Below are 19,070 nucleotides of genomic sequence, written 5' to 3'. Positions count from 1 at the left end.
AAATGAGCAAATTTGAGAAATGGATCATAATAAACTTCTTTCTTCAAACTAACATCTTAGCCACTTCAAGGAACACCTAATAACTATCTCACAAACTTTAGTATATCATCTATTCCATTCTTCTTATAAGGTAGGCTAGGATAAACTAGCTAGTCTATGCTTCTCATCCAACAATAGGATCTTGGTGTTTTCTCTACACCTATGTGGTCTATAGGATCTCTTGCTACTTATAACATCCCCTAACCTTTCCCAACCTCCTCACCAAGTTAATTGATCCAAACATGCAGAATCACTCCCTTACTCTTCTAGGAACACTATCCCTCCAAAGGGTTTATAGGTCTACTAGGGTACCACAACACTCCCTAGTCCAAGAAAGGTTTCCATGATGTCATAAGGTGTCGTTGGAACACTTGTACTATGCATGAATGGATAACAATGGGTTTCCACCCGATTTCAAGATTTCTTCACAAAAGGGCTACAAAGAGAGCCCCTAATTAGGCCTCCACCTAGATTTCTAGGGCCAATAGCTCATTTTTCTTAGATTTTTGACACCTTTTTCCTTAAGAAAAATTAATACATAGGACCCATGCTCAAGGATTTTTAGGGTCTCAGGGTGCCTATAGCCCGTACAACAAAAATAGTGAAATTAAGGGTTTGGTAGGGTTTTCTTGGCAGCCTGTTGTCCCTACTTTTAAGACACCTTCCACACTTCATCAAGACTCTTCATCCACAAGTTATAACCTCCTCATACCCCTCTTGAATTCCTCAGAATGTAAATTCTTCATTCTTCAAGCTTTGCTCTTGAGAGCTCTTTCTTTACCGATAATCCTTAGTCGGGCATTGCCTAGCTCGCCTAGGGCTTGGTCAAAGAATTCTTTGAACTCACTTTTAGGGCCCTTGCTTGCATAATATAATAAATCAAGGCTTGTACCCTTGAAATCCAAAAGACCATGGAATTTTCATGGTGGAGACAAGACTTACAACCCTTTCATGATATACAAATCCAAAACTGACAGCAGATAGGTATCTTTGAAGAAATTTACAAAACCTTTCAAAACTTGGTCACAAACTATAACTAATGCATGGAAATTTGAAAAAAATACAATAAGACAAATACAACATGCAAAAAAATGATAATATCCAGTTGATTTTCCTCCAAACAAGATTAAAAACCAATAAAGCTAAAATAATTATAGTCTATTGCATACTTTGCAACTGTACAAATTCATACAAGAAATGAGTTGCCAGCCCTTAATTAGGGTTCCTCCAAGAATAAATAGGTTTCTCCTTGGGGTAGAGATAGGTTATATGTCTTTTTCAAAGCTTCTTTATAAATTAGGTCTTTTAGCAACAATTGGAAAAATTTGCTCAACAACTTTTAAAAATTGCAAGCAATTTTTATTGCTCTGGTAGTCTTGTTTTGACTCACATTTCAAGACCATGCTATACCTTCCTAAAAAATCCTTGAGAGTTAAAATTTCACTATCTTGCTTCACCTAAGAATCCCCAAAGTCACAATAACATCCCTTCCATAAGGTGGCAGATTTACATAACATTGCATTGTTTATGCACTTTGGTCTTCTAAACAAGCAGTCCACCTTGGAAGGTTCTTTTAATGCACACCCATGCCTAAAATGCAATAAAAAATCCTAAATAAACCTTCCCCTAACAAATAGCTAAGAGGGATACCAACCCAAAGTCAAGGTACCATTCTCAATAGAGACAAAAGAGAAAACTTGATGACCTATCCTAGCTTGGACACACAAGCATGAGCTAAATGCCCTCATTGTATTGACATACTTCTTTAGAGAATTTCATCACACCAAAAATGATATGGTGGGAGCATTGAAAGGGTGCTCCTGCACCACCCTCCAAGAGATTCTTCAACATACTGTGAGTGAAAACAATCTTCCAACATTCTATAATTGTATTTTCTTTGCAACAACATGTAATTTGTTGATTTTCAGAAAACTCTTCACAAAGGGAATTGGTTATGTTTCAAATGCATGAAATGACTATTAAGACAACCAAGAAGATCATTAACATCTTCCACTAACTCCATTCAGTGATAACATGTAACTATATCAGGTGTAATGACTCTCAAAACACTTATTGAGTCAACTTATTAACAAAACCAACAAAAAAAGGAAAATCGTTAGGACTAAGGCAATTTGGGTTTATAGGTGACCTAAAGTTCCTTGACCTTACAAATAAGGATTACTTTATTACCATAAAAAAATTCAAAATGATCTGTATGATCACCCCTTTACCTTCTATCATGAGTCTCCATCATTGGATGAGATGGCATATCCAATTGCTACAGTCAAAGATTGGTGCCCTATCGCATTTAGTGAATCTTAAGGATGATTTGGTTCGACATGCCTAAGAATTTTTGAGTTCTCAAAAAGATGAGATGAGCTCGAGGCTAGTGTTTACCAAGCCACCTAGAACTAACAGAACAAACAATTCGATCCCACAAGAAAAGGTGAGAGAGCTTTGGCAGTTGACAACTTTGCACTAGCCAACACTACAAGTTTCAACATTACCCAAGATGGCATCGCAAAATAAAAATGGAGTAAGATCACCAAAAAGCGATAAAATTTATTGAAGGTCTTTGCAATACAGTCCTATAGCACCTAGAATTTCATCCATACCTCACAGGCTCTGAGATATGCCCTGTCAAAGATCGCTGCCCTATGGTATTAGGTGACCCTTAGGGACATTTCAGTTTGGCATGCTCGAGAATGTTTGAGCATTGAACGGGATGGGGCAAGCTTGGGGCTAGGGTTTACCTAGCTACCTAGAGCTAATGGAATAGATAGTTCGATCCCACGATGAATGGTGTGGGAGATTTGGTAGTTGGCAACTATGTACTAGCCAACACTATGAGTTTCAACATCACCCAAGATGGCATCGCAAAATCAAAATGGAGTAAGATCTGCAAAAAGTGAGAGATTTTATTGTAGATCTTTGCAAAAAAATCCTATAGCACTTAGAATCACATCCATACATCACACAAGTTTCAAGATATGCCCCTTCAAAGATCCCTACCCTATGGAATTTAGTGAGCCTTAGGGACATTTTGATTTGGCATGCCCGAGAATATTCAAGCCCTCAATGGGATGAGACAATCTTGGGGGTTAGGGTTTACTTGGCTAGCTAAAGCTAACAGAATAGATAGTTCAATCCCATGACGAATGGTGAGGGAGATTTGGCAGTTGGCAACATTGTACTAGACAACACTACAAGTTTCAACATCACCCTAGATGGCATCACAAAATCAAAATGGAGTAAGATATCCAAAAAGAGAGAGAGGTTATTGTAGGTCTCTGGAACATGGTCCTATAGAACCTAGAATCATATCCATAACTCACACGAGCTCTGAGATATGCCCCATCAAAGATTTTTTCCCTATGGCATTTAGTGACCCTTAGGGATGTTTCAATTCAGCACGCTCGAGAATGATCAAGCACTCAACGAGATGGGATGAGCTTGGGGCTAGGTTTTACCCAACCACCCAAGCTAACCAAACAAAAAATTTGATCCCATGACAAACGGTGAGGGAGATTTGGCAGTTCACAACTTTGTATTGGACAACACTACAAGTTTTAGCATCACCCGAGATGGCATCACAAAATCAAAATGGAGTAAGATCTCCAAAAGGTGAGAGAGGTTATTGTATATCTCCACAATATGGTCCTATATCACCTAGAATCACATCCATACCTCACATGAGCTCTAAGATATGCCCCATCAAAGATCACTGCCCTATGGCATTTAGTGACCCTTAGGGATGTTTTAGTCTAGTATGCCCAAAAACATTTGAGCACTCATCAGGATGGGATGAGCTTAGGACTAGGGTTTACTTGGCCACCTAGAGCTAACAAAATAGATAGTTCAATCCCACAATAAATGATGAGGGAGATTTGGTAGTTGGTAACTTTTTACTTGCCAACACTACAAGTTTCAGCATCACCCAAGATGGTGTCACAAAATTAAAATGGAGTAAGATCTCCAAAAGGTGAGAGAGGTTACTATAGGTATCTATAAAATGGTCCTATAGCATCTAGGATCACATCCATACCTCATATGAACTCTGAGATGTGCCCAATCAAAGATCACTACCCTATGGCATTTAGTGACCCTTAGGGATGTTTCGATTTGGCATGACTAAGAATGTTTGAGAACTCATTGGGATAGGATGAGCTTGGGGATAGGGTTTACTTGGCCCCTTGGAGCTAACAAAATAGATAATCTAATCCCATGAAAAATGATGAGGGAGATTTGGTAGTTGGCAACTTTGTACTGGCCAACACTATGAGTTTCAACATCACTCAAGATGGCATTGCAAATTCAAAATGGAGTAAAATATCAAAAAATTGAGAGAGGTTATTGTAGGTCTCTGCAAAAAAGTCTTATAGTACCTAAAATCACATCCATAGCTTGCACGAGCTCCAAGATATGCCCCATCAAAGATCACTGCCCTATGGCATTTAGTGACCCTTGGGACATTTCGGTTCGGGATGCTCAAGAATATTTGAGTGCTCAATAGGATGGGATGAGCTTGGGGCTAGGTTTTACCTAGCCACTAAGAGCTAACTGAATAGAAAATTAGATCTCATGAAAAATGGTGAGTGAGATTTGGTAGTTGGCAACTTTGCACGGGCCAACACTATGAGTTTTAGCATCACCTGAGATGGCATCACAAAATCAAAATGGAGTAAGATCTCCAAAAGGTGGGAGCGGTTATTATAGGTCTCTACAACATGGTCCTATAACACCTAGAATCACATCCATACCTGTCATGAGTTCTGAGATATGCCATGTCAGAGATTGCTTCCCTATGGCATTTAGTGATGCTTAGGGATGTTTTAATTCGACATGCCTAAGAATACTCAAGTGCTCAACGAAATGGGAAAAGATTGGGGCTAAGATTTTCCTAGCCACCTGAAGATAAAAGAATAGATAGTTTGATCCCATGACGAATGGTGAGGGAGATTTGGCAGTTGGCAACTTTGTACTGGCCAACACTACAAGTTTCAAAATCACCCGAGATGGCGTCGCAAACTCAAAATAGAGAAAGATCTCGAAAAAGTGAGAGATGTTACTGTATGTCTCTACAACACAATCCTATAGGACCTAGAATCACATCCATAGCTTACAAGAGCTTTGAGATATTCCCCATCAAAGATCATTGGCCTATGGCATTTAGTGACCCTTAGGGACATTTTGGTTCAGCATGCCCAACAAGTTTGAGTGCTTAATGAGACTAGACAAGCTTGGGGCTAGGGTTTACCTAGCCACCTGAAGCTAATGGAATAGATAGTTTGATCCCATGATGAATGATGAGGGAGATTTGGTAGTTGAACTTTGTACTGGTCAACATTATAAGTTTCAGCATCACCTGAGATGGAATCGCAAAATCAAAACAGAGTAAGATCTCCAAAAAGTGAGAGAGGTTATTGTAGGTCCCTATAGTACAGCACTATAGCACCTAGAATTATATCCATACCTAGTATGAGCTTTGGGATATGCCCTATCAAAGATTTTTGCACTATTGCATTTAGTGACCCTTAGGGACATTTAGGTTCAGTGTGCCCAGGAACATTCAAGCACTAAATGAAACTAGATGAGCTTGGGGCTAGGGGTTTACCTAGCCACCCAAAGCTAAAAAAATAGACAATTTGATCCCACGATGAACAGTGAGGGAGATTTGGTAGTTAGCAACTTTGTACTGGCCAACACTATGAGTTTTAGCATGACCTGAGATGGCATCGCAAAATCAAAATGGAGTAAGATCTCTAAAAAGTGAGAGAGGTTATTGTAGGTCTCTACAACATGGTCCTATAACACCTAAATCACATCCATACCTCACACGAGCTCTGAGATATGCCCTGTCAAAGATTTTTTCCCTATGGCATTTATCGACCCTTAGGACATTTTGGTTTGGCATGCCTAAGAATGTTCAAGCACTCAATGAGACTAGAAAAGTTTAGAGCTAGGGTTTACCTGGCCACCCAAAACTAATAGAATAGATAGTTTGATCCCTCAACAAATGGTGAGGGAGATTTGGTAGTTGGCAACTTTGTATTGGCTAACACTATGAGTTTCAGCATCCCCCGAGATGGCATCGCAAAATTAAAATGGAGTAAGATCTCCAAAAGTGAGAGATGTTATTGTAGGACTCCACAACACTATCCTATACGATCTTGAATTGCAACCATACATTGTACAAGCTTTGAGATATGCCTTGTCAAAGATCACTGCCCTATGGCGTTTAGTGACCCTTAGGAAAATTTTAGTTTGGCATGCTTGAGAATGTTTGAGCACTCAAGAAGATGGGATGAGCTTAGTTCTAAGGTTTACCTGATCACCTAGAGGTAACATAATTGATAGTTCGATTCGATGACAAACAATGAGAGAGATATGAGCAAGATATGTATGCATAGGCCACTTTGTGCAAGATATGAGCAAAAGTTGCTAATTAGGCCAAATTGAGTCTTTTTGAGTTTTTGGTCAAGATATCCTAGGATTAGGTTTTTTTAGTTGTTCTTTTATAGTTTAGAACCTTTTCCAAGTCCTAGAAGTGAGATCTAGTGAACTTTGCATTAGTTGCACTTTTTGTGCAAAATTGTAAAAGTTTTAAAAGTTTCTCAAAAATGAAAGTCTGAATGGAAACATTCTAAAAAAATGTTTCCAATGCTCATATACTCAAGCATGGATTATTACAACTTCCCAAACTTCCATTTGCAATGTTTTTGCAAAAATTGCAAAAGTTGCTCAAGCAATTTTTTGAGCAACATTGCAACTTTGCATTTACACAACTACTAGACCCTAGGTTATAAGTATATGCATTCAAATTACATAAATTGTGCCCTTGTGACCTCATTGAGCAATGAGTTCATAATATATCCAAATTGCTAATGGGGCACACAAAAGGATTAAAGGTGAACCTAAGAGGCCCAAACACCCTTATTTCATCATTCCATGCAAGAGTGCTCCTGCACCACTAAGAGACATGAGTCACAATGCAAATGGATTTTGTGTAGATTTATACTTAATTCTTACCAAGAAAAAATCGAAAGCAACATATTGAAAGGTTATGTTTAACAAAAATAATGTTGATGATGAACTTCAATCTACCTTCAAACCCTTTTAAAGAAGGTCAAATCCAATATACTTAGTTATTTAAGATGAAACAATATGTGCATTGTTCAATTCACTTCTACTACATGCAAAATAATTTCTAACACTTCCAACTTGTTAAATGGGCTATCCCTTAGCAATTCCATGCTAGGGACCCTTCCCTAAGCTAGTGACTTATCCCTTAAGTTGCTCATTTCCCTATGGTAAGGCATGCCTTGAATTTTAGGCCAATTAGTGACTCTTCCAAATACATTGTGACTTCCTATACCCTAGCTATCACACCTAGGTCTAATGACCCTTATTGATTCAGAGCACATAGCCTACTTTTGCAACTTGGTTCTTGAACCTCTAAGGGTACCCAAACCCACTTTAGGATGATGTCTTGATTACTAGCTTTTTCCAAATGATGAATTTTTCTTATCCAAGTGGACTCCACTCTCCTAAGGTCCTTCTCTTTTCCTAGGGCTCTTTGCAAACTTGGATCAAAATATGGCTTTAGGGACACTTGCCCTCAACTAGGCTAATTAAGGAAAAACAAGGAAAAAGGTTTCAATACTTCAAACTTAGACTTGATTCAACATTTCTAGGACTAAACCACTAGGATTCGTGCACTTTCAAGGCCCCAACACCTTCAAAGGATCAATATCCCTAACTTCGGCCTAGAAATCTTAGTAGGTCAAAATTTAGTTTTCTTTGGCAAACTTCCAAAATTTCCAAAGGACAAGGCCAACTTATCACCTTTTCAAATAATTTTTACCTAGTTCTTGAAGACTGTAAAGGATCAAGGGTTGACTCCATTCTAGCATACCCAAACTCCACTTTAGTCTATAGACCTAATAGGCCTAATTAGACTGGGTTTCCAAAGCAAGTGCTTGAAGATGGGTTCATAGAATCAACTCAACCCTATGGAACTCTTCCTCTCCTTCCTAAAACTCCATTTCACCCTTCATCTGGGTTCAAACAATCACTTTGGAAGTCTAAATGCCACTTCAAATGGTTATGCCAATGTTCAACTTCCTTTTCAATTATTTAGCAAGAAAAGTTGTCATTTTGCATTTTTTTTGCATGACAACATTGACATTTTCGCTTCAATAACCACCTAGATGTACCTAAATCTTTGCCGAAAGACCCCAAGGCATTTAAATCCATCTAAAGACCTACAAACTCCTTATTGCATACAAAATAACTCAAATTCCTCAAATTTGACCTATGGTTCAATTTGGTATCTTGGCTTATAATGACACCAAGGGTCCAATTGGCCACTCTTTCTATCTCTCCCTCTCTCCCTATTCAATCTAATGAACCAACTAGATCTTCTCTAGATTTTAATGTCTCAAGTATTGCCTCATGATCTGACTCACGAACTTTCCAAAGAATCTTAATATGTGGTTTTCCACCATATTTTATCAAGTGGACATTTGATGTGATAACAAGGTTCGAATAATGAAGAATTTTCCTCTGTGTTTGCCAATCCTTGAATAACCACAAGTTAGGGTTTTTTATAGAATATCATCTAAGCATGGCTCTCCTTAGAGTACCTCTACCAATTTTCAATTTTTTTCTTGTCTTTCTCATGATTCAAGCTTTCTTTATTTGAGTACTTACTATTATCAATGTAAGTACTTGTCTTGTGATATTACTATCTTTGGTGTGTGATTTAGAACCCACTTCATCATAAGCACTCATTAGATTCTTTAGAATGCTTTTTCTATTTGAATTGTCCACCACTTTTAGCCCAAGAATCTTTATGATAGGCCTAAATTTCAAATTCCTCATCATTTCAAAAAATAATTGGCATTGACCCGTAATATTTAATTCTTAAAAGAATAATCTCCACATATGATTAACTTTTTTTTAACAAGTTCACTTGCTAATCTTGTTAGGCATTGATTTCAAAATGTTAGTATGAATATCAATAAAATATTTTGGTCTTCTAAAATGAATTCTAGAAGGTGTTATAATCTCTTCCATTCCCTCAACATTTTGAACATGAACATAAGGTTTAGTATTTTGTGTACCTTGAACCAAAGATGATGTGCCCTGGCAATAAGATGCAAATGATGGAATATCACCTACTTGATATGTTGATGTTGTGCCTTCAACATGACATGATGGAGTGTGTACATTGTCAGATCTACAAATTAGCATGTCTTCAACATGAGACGATGATATGACTCCAACATTGGAAGATGGCATAGCTTCACAATTCAATTATCTTCTTGAGTGTAATAGTCTCATTCGTTCTCTTTGTCTTTCCAATTCTTCCTCTTTGTTTCTTTGTATCAGTGGTTCTTGTTCCTCTTCAAAATTCAATTCTTCATTATTGCTTTGCAATTTTCTTTGTTCACATAGTAGTTTCATTTTATCTCTTTTAATTTCCAAATCTGTCTCCCTCTCTTCCTTTGTTTGAGTTTTTTGTTTCTTCCTTGGCATGATGATGATTTCTACATGTCAAATTATTCAAACATCTAAATTACTTACAATTTGTAAATTACAAATCATTCAAATACATATAAAAATTACAATTATTTCAATGAATACACAATATATATTAAACAACTTGCCAAATTTCTAACCATTTCCAAATAACAATTTATTCAAACATACAAATTTCAATGAATGCACTATATATTAAACAATATGTCAAATTATAATCAAATTTTCCTCTATATATCAACAAACAATATTTAAAAAGGACTACACTAACCTTTTCTATGGAAAGAATATTCAAAAAGCCTTCAAATAGCATATCCAATGATTGAATTTGGTGTTTTCTAGCTTCAAAAAGTCTTCAAATAGTGTTTGCTAACTTCCAACAACTTGAAACCCATGTTTTCTATCAGATTAACATAATGCACAACAGACAAAAAGCAAAATATGGATCAACAAGGACCCAAACTTGCTTTATGACCATTTTTTGGTGATTTCACACAGTGCATATGCACTATAAAGTGCGTAGGCAATATGTGAAAATAAATCTCTCCCTAGCCCATCACCCCCCATCCCCTACTCTCTCTCCTCTCCCATCCCTTACTCTCTCTCACTCTCTCCCTACTCTCTCTCCTCTCCCATCCCCTACTCTCTCTCTCTCCCTCTCCTACTCCCTCTCCCACTACCTACTCTCTCTCCCATCCTCTACTCTCTCTCAGTCTCTCTCCTCTTTCATCGCTACTCTCTCTCACTCTCCCTCTCCTACTCCCTCTCCCACCACCTGCTCTCTCTCTCTCTCTCTCTCTCTCTCTCTCTCTCTCTCTCAAGCTACTCTCTCTCCCCCCTCTCCCATCCCCTACTCTCTCTCTCTCTCACTCACACAACCTCATCCTCCTCTCTCTCTCTCTCTCTCTCTCTCTCCCCCCCCCCCCATCCACTACTCTCTCTCTCTCTCTCTCTCTCTCACACACACACACACACACAAACACTCCCATCCCCTACTCTCTCTCTCTCACATACTCCCATCCTCCTCCTCTCTCTCTTGCTCTCCCTCTCCCATCGCCTACTCTCTCTCACTCCCCCATCCCCTACTCTCTCTCTCTCTCTCTCTCACACACACACACACACACACACACACACACACTTCCTCTCTCCCCCATCCTATACTCTCTCTGCCACCCCTACTCTTTCTCTCACTTCCTCTCTCTCACATCCCCTACTCTCTCTCTTTCTCTCTCTCTCACACACACCCATCCTCTCTCTCTCTCTCTCTCTCTCTCTCTCTCTCTCTATCTATCTCTCTCTCTCTCGCTCTTGCTCTACCTCTCTCCTTCCCTCTCTATACACTATTTAGGTCTCAATAGTACATAAACACTAAAGCATGCACGACCTATTAAGACTTAAATTTAAAAAGTTTTAAATAGTGCATGTGCACTATAGCGTGCATGTTCTATAGCGAACACACATTATTCAAAGCTTTTCATTCTACCAAGCCTAAGGCTTGGGTTTTCCTTGGGGGTCCAACCCAAAGGTTTGGAGTCTTTGAACTAGTCTGAGACATGTTTAGCTGCAAACATACAAAAAATGATCGATCTTTCTTGTGTTCTTGCCTTCAAGTTTCCTTGTGGTTGAGCATTGATCAAATCAGGTTACATGACATTGTAGTTCTTTGTGTTAGCTATATAACCATATAATTTATTTTTTATTTGAACTATTTAAAGCCTTTCATCTATAATTTCTTTTGAATGTATGTCCATTCTTTTCACAAACCAACATGTACTAATTGGGCTATAGATTTTAGCTCATTCATCAAATTTTGTAACAACTTAAATTTTTAGAAACTAGACTCCATTTTACACACTTTGAAAAAAAGAAGTTTTAATTTTAGATTAGTTTTCAATCATTTCGAGGGGGAGCACACATATAATTCATGTTTTTGGGATGTATCTAATTAAAAAATTCATTAAAAAAATACACATAATAAAATAACCCCAAATCTAGGATAAACTACATATTGTTAGGTAACTTTTGACCAGAACAATTAAAGAATTTCAAAAAAAAATTCAAAATTTTAGTCGGGCCACACTTTTTACTATGTTATGCTTTTTAAAAAATAAATAGTACCACTTTCTATGGCCCCCTTTTTTGAGGACCTAAAACTAAACCATTTTGAAAAAAAAATAGTAGTTTAAAAACTAGATTCAAAGGACTACTACTTTTTTTTTGTCATATCTTAAAATTTTGAGAGTAACTATCTTCAAATTCTTGTTGAAGTTCATAAATTGCTGATTTCAGAAAAAAAAGTGTCCACTCATACCCCCCTTTTGGCACCACAACTTGGTGCACTTACCCTTGGATTATATGGATACACTTACATGTATTGGAGAAGAAATTAGATGAAATTGAGGAAAGATAGGAGTGAGAGGTAAGGATTCAATATGGTACATGGTGAACATACAAATGGTGAGGATGATGATGCATATGAATGGGGTCATGGTTAGTCATTTCTTCCCTTGTCGATGCTGACATTCACATGCTATGTGGTTGCAATATTGATACCCTTTGTTGAAGTTTATGGTGCAGAATTTATTCTTTGGAATGCATTGTCTTGTAGAAATAATATCTAAAAGAAAACATTAGGTTGTTGCGTCCAATTATTAAATCTTTCCACTATTTCTATTATTTTAAAATTTCAATTAGGTTTTAGTGTTTGTTTTTTCTACATACTATTGTATCTAGTGATTGGGAAGTCCCTTTGGGTTGGGATTTGTTATATTTCCTTGGATTTGTTATGGAGGGTTGATTTGGTATGTATTACTGGTTGCTTGGTTTTCTCTTTTGTCAATCCAAAAGTGGCGATTATTTGGGCTCCCATTTTTATTGGTTTTGTAGTGAATTTTATAAATAGTCTTGCAATAGTGGTTGGAAGAGATTTTGAGGAAGATACCTATTTTGGATGTGTCATTGGCTTCATTATCTTTGTTGTTATTGGTGGTTTTGGGTGTTCTCTTCTAGATTTATGGAGTTGTTCTTTGTGGTGTATAGTTTTTCTTCTTCTTCTTTATGTTCATATTATAAACTTCACCATGTTGACCTTCTTCAAGATAACTTTAAAATTATATTTTATGTTGAGGTTCTTTTTTTGTGTTGTTGGAATATATTTTGTCTGTGATAGCTTCTAACAAGGCCCTTTTCCCTTACTTCATTAATTTTTTTCCCAAGGTTGTTTACATCTTCTACTCTCTCCTTTTCTCTTAGGTATTCTAAATAGGTGGAGATATCTCCAATGAAGGTTGAATAATTACGAGTGATCTGGTGTAATGGTTTGTATCTTCAACTAGTAGTTTCCTCTCTTGTTTTTCCATTTGATGTCAATTTTTATTTTACTGTGGTGCAAAATGCTTGTTTGAGAGAGGGAATGCATTGCTTTAATCAATCCTTTAATGTCATTTCTTGGAGTATTTTCTATGTGTTGGTTGGTGTTGATTTGACTCATTAATTTTTTCATCTAACCCCTATTGAGGTGGATATTTTGAATGGAGAAGGGACCTTTTAGTTCTTCTCTAAATCATCATTTTAAAAATCCCATGGGTCATGTTATGGGAGCTTATTAGAACCCTTAGGATTAGTGGTTTCATCTTAGACTTGTCACAGATTCTAGTTCTCTTGATTTACATCTAAGGACACTTTTTCTATTGTTGGGATCTTGTAAATATATGATCTATCTATTACAACTAGTTATTTTAGAGTACAAATACAAACAAAAAGTCATATAGGGTTTTTGGGCACGTTCAAATCTTTCTTGACTTCTAATTTAAAAAAAATTCTTGTATTTGGCAAAAAAAAATCTATTTAGAATTGAAACAAGAACAATAAGTTGGCACGATCATATTTAGTGATAATGTATCATTAATAACCTTGCTGAAAAATATGGACTTTCATAGCTAAAGACAACATATAGAGTTCAATTATGACTTCACAAGGAAGGTAGTAGCACTGAGAGAAATCAAGTTTACTATTTTAAGTTTAAGAAAAATCTCTTCATCAAGCCACTCACATGAGACAACATAAAATGCCTAAGAGAAATCCTAGGCATCATTGAAAAATGGTTAGCTTCTCTTAACCACTTAGAGTCAAGTTTAGAAGGAAAAAATGGATTGTTTTGGCTCCAAAAAAATAGAATGAGATTGAAACAACTCATTATTAGGTGGGAATGTTGGGGTATTATAAACATTAAGTAGATTAAAATCTAACCTACATCATTTTAAAAACTCTTTTGGGAGTTTCTTACAATCTATCTTTTGCATCTAATGCCTAATAAATTCTTAGATGCAATATAACCATCTTAAAAAGTTGAATATTGGTTTGTTGATATAATTGTAATTTGAATTGGCAATTTTTTTGTGGCAAAGACAAAACTAGACAAATAATTGAATGTCATTATTACTAGTTGTTTTTCAAGAGGAAGAATGTAACAATATAATAATGGAGTTCTAAAAATAAATAGTAGAAACTAAATGTGCAACAACTCCGTACACTTAACATATACAACAACTTGATACATTAAACATATACAATAATTGAAAAAAATCGAATATATCTTATAACTCTAAGTATCAATTTGCAAACAACTATCTCTAAATATTTTACAATCAAAAAATAATTTTTTTAATAAATAATATTTTGTTAAATACAAATTATATTTTCTGTCTTTTATAAGTTCTTCTACTTCCACTGCTCTCCATTACTAATTTTAGATTTCCACATTAAAATTTAAATGAAATTTATTGTTCAAATTTCATAACAGTAGATGACGTTCTCAAGAGAATTTATATGTATAGTTTTTCCAATCATTCCAGGTAATTAAATTTCTGATACTTCTAGTAATAAATCTCCCACCCAATACTAAACAAATATTTATAACCTCGTCAAATATTTATAGTGCCCTCTGTAATATTAGGTTATATTAAAATTAGTGAATATTCAGAGTTTCGTGGTGTGGAAAATATTGAAGAGGTGTACTTAGTTGATCATCATAAAAACACAGAGATGAAAGAAAATGTCAAAAAGTACTTAGTTGGCCTGCTTAAACTACTGAATGACAATCACATATCATGTTTCTACATATATTTCCTTTCTGACAAGAGCAAACGAAATGAAAGAACAAGTGTAACTGCATACTTCCCTGCCTTAACAACACCCTTAATTCTTATCAACTACTTTATTGTGCATCCACAAATTATCAAACAAGTTTTCATAAAAGTGTAAGTGAGAAAAGGAAAAAGAGAAGGTTGGTATGCTCTTTTAGATACGTGGGAGGAGTTATGTAAAATTGGACAGCATAGTGAGATGAAAAACAATGACATGAGTTGGAACATGTCAAAGTCAAAACTATGATTTCATTACATTAGCAAGTGGGATCAATTCCTAAAAGTAGGATAACCTTGCCTCTTTGGTGTCTAACAACCATGATAATGATTGATGTTTACTTCAAAATAATAATAAAACAAACCTCTCTTACATAAGATAGACGTGGTTCATTTTTTTCCTAGTCATATCTTAACGTGGTTGTGAATATCAATGTTATACTAATATATATCATTATTATCATAAAGATATTATTTAATTATTTATTATTTTTAACATATTTCAAAACGTAATGTTTTATTTTATTTACTTTATTTTTTTTTAAAAATTGAGATTCAAATCAGAATGAACATCATCTTTGTAATTTTTAAGATTTAATATGTTTTTGTAGGATTCGGAAATCTCTTAACACTATGTAGTGAAGAACATGTATGAATTATATCCCCCATCCTAGTTCTTCATCTATTTGTATAACAAAATATTTAAGATTATTTTAAAACCAATAAAATAAAGATATTCTTTTTTGAAGTGTCTATAAGCTTTTTAATGTGATTGATGATGTTGACACAACACACTCTCTAGCTCATCATGGAATTTTTTTTATCAGAACTCTAGTTAGGCCATGAATGAGGCAACCTCATCTTCTTATCAAAAGTTAAGGACCAAACTCATGAACACATTGTATCAACAAAGCTACATGTCTAAAATCAAAATGGGCCAGAATAGCCTTAAACCTAGATGTGGACAACAACACTAACACTTAACCAACACACTAAGTGTTAAACTCCACTAATAAAAAATATATAAAAATATAAGATGTTATACTAAAAATATTTAGATTGAACTAGTTTACACCAACCCTCACACACACACACACACACACACACACACACACACACACACACACACACACACATTTATATGTATACATATACATACTTACATATGTATGTATGTATGTATGTATGTGTATATATACATATGTATATGCATGTATGTATATATATCTATATGTGTGTGTGTGTGTGCATGCACTCATATATATATATATATATATATATATATATATATGTATATATATATATATATATGTATATATATATATATATGTATACATATATATATATGTATATATATATATATATATACATATATATATATGTATACATATATATATATATATACATATATATATATATACATATATATATATATATATATACATATATATATATATGTATATATATGTATATATATAGATATGTATATACATATATACAGATATATATAAACATATATGTATATACATGTATATACATATATGTATATGTATAATGTATTTATATATGTATATGTATATATGTGTGTGTATATATGTGTATATATATATGCATATATACACACAAATATATACATATACATATATAAATACATTATACATATACATATATGTATATACATGTATATACATATATATACATATATGTATATGTATATACATGTATATACATATATATACATATATGTATATGTATATATATGTATATATATGTATATATATATGAGTGCATGCACACACACACACACACACACACACACACACAGACATATATATATACACACATATATACATGTACATATACATATACATATATATGGATGTGTGTGTGTGTGTGTGTATGTAAGGGTTGGTGTAAACTAGTTCAATCTGAATATTTTTAGTATAACATCTTATATTTTTATATATTTTTTATTAGTGGAGTTTAACACTTAGTGTGTTGGTTAAGTGTTAGTGTTGTTGTCCACACCCAGGTTTAAGGCTATTTTGGCCCATTTTGATTTTAGACATGTAGCTTTGTTGATACAATGTGTTCATGAGTTTGGTCCTTAACTTTTGATAAGAAGATGAGGTTGCCCCATTCATGGCCTAACTAGAGTTTTGATAAAAAATATTCCATGATGAGCTAGAGAGTCTGTTGTGTCAACATCATCAATCACATTAAAAAGCTTACAGACACTTCAAAAAAGAATATCTTTATTTTATTGGTTTTAAAATAACCTTAAATATTTTGTTATACAAATAGATGAAGAATATAATTAGAAACCATAACAAGATACTATACACAATAACACTAGATATGTTAACTTGGGAAAGTCTGGATTAGAGGGAAAACCCTAGTAGGGATGGTACCCAAATGATGTTGTACTAATATAAATATTCCTTGTTAGAGGATGGACCCTATTATGAGTCTATAAGAACATTCAATATTTATTAATCCTTGTTAGGAGACTTTGAATCCCTATTAGGAGATTTTAATCCTATTAGGAGTTGTGGAAGATAGCTTGAACCATTGCCCAAATAGCTTCAAGGGAAAAACCAATGAACCCACTATCAAAATGATCTCTGAGTAATTCCTTGCAAAATAATAGAAATTAATAGTACTTCCTTCTTCTATCATGTCACCTAAACCTTTCCTTCATTTGATCTTCTAACCAAATCACAAAACTCACATCCAATAATCTCTTGGATTGCTTACTTGCATTTAGTAAGCACTTTGCTCCATTTACCACTTTAAACTTCATAAAATGCTTGATACACTATACAAACAAGGAAAACAATTTTCCTTTATATCATATATTCAAAATAATTCATTGAGTTAGTCTTGAGGCTTTCATAATTAATTATAATAGGATAATTAATTATTTATAATTACAATAGAATTTTTGTCTAATAGTCTATACAAAACTTCACACATGTGATACTAGGGCATGTGCATCTATTGACATCACCATCTAACTATCCAATATCATTGGTTCACCACACATCTTCTTACATCTTAGATGAAAGATATAATACAAACATCAGAAAGTGCTCTCCAAGCACTTTGTCTCTATACTACTCTTAGTAAATAAAGCACAACTTTCGTACATCTTTGACTAACATGTTGCACATTAAACATTATGATCAGGGCATTGTACTAAGCATGTCCATGATCCCACATCTCTAGGCAAGAAAAACCTTGTGTTTACAACTAAGATCTCTCTCTACTAGTCTACTAGTCTTCACAAACTTACTTCTATGTTGACATCAATAAGAAACATAGTCATGAATGCAACATCTCAATACTCTCCAATGCTTAGGATACTCCCCCAAAGTAGGATCATCAACATTTACGCTAACAATATCCCCCTTTCACATTTATGGAAACATAGATGAAAAATATCTAAGTTTCACAAATACCAAAATAGTACTCTGTTGTTGTTGCTCTTGTTCCCATCTTCTCAAATCCTCTAAATCAATCAAATCTGAAATCCTCTAGAATGCTATTATGTTCTTCTTTTTCTTTAGGATTTTTAACAATTATTCATAGTAAACAACTCACCATACACCAAGGCTCTTCATGTTGCATACCTCCCCCATAGAGATATTCCTCCTTCATCTTTCCATGCATCTTTCTAAATCTCCCTAATAAAGTAGAGACTTCCATGCACTCTCCCATACATACTTGGGAGATTTTCTTCATGCATATTCTCCCCCATGTAGATCAATGACAAAGTCCTTATTATGTCAATTTCTTGCTCCATGTCTTCCAGTATCTCAAGTGTCCAAAGACATTGTTTGAGACCAAATACCAAGAGTCCTCAATGGCTTAGATCATCAAAAATACTCCCCCATATGTGAAACATTAATAATTAGTCTAGTCTAACAATATTGTTTGGACCACTAGACTGATGCACTTACAACATCATTTACTCATAAATAGGCAGGGGCATAATGACAAGCATACCTCTCAAGTACTCAAATGTGTCTTTAGGTAAAGGCATTGTAAAGATATCTGCAATATGATCTTTAATACTCATGTACTCTAATTTGATCTATTTTTCTACTACTTTCTCTCTCAAAACACGATACTTAATAGATATATGCTTGGTCTTAGAATTCAATACAAGATTCTTAGACATACTCACTATAATTGTGTTATCATAGTAAATGATAATAGGTTCTAGAAACTCAATCCTCATATCCTTCAGCATCAGTTTCATCCACATCACTTGATTGCAATTATTTCTACTACAACATACTCTACCTCAACTGTACTGTGAGAAATAGAATCTTTTTATCTTTC

This window comes from Cupressus sempervirens, chromosome 6 (assembly GCF_028749045.1).
Source record: "Cupressus sempervirens isolate cs-2001-9-10 chromosome 6, ASM2874904v1, whole genome shotgun sequence".
NCBI classification, from domain to species: Eukaryota; Viridiplantae; Streptophyta; class Pinopsida; order Cupressales; family Cupressaceae; genus Cupressus; species Cupressus sempervirens.
This window is presented reverse-complemented; position numbering follows the sequence as displayed.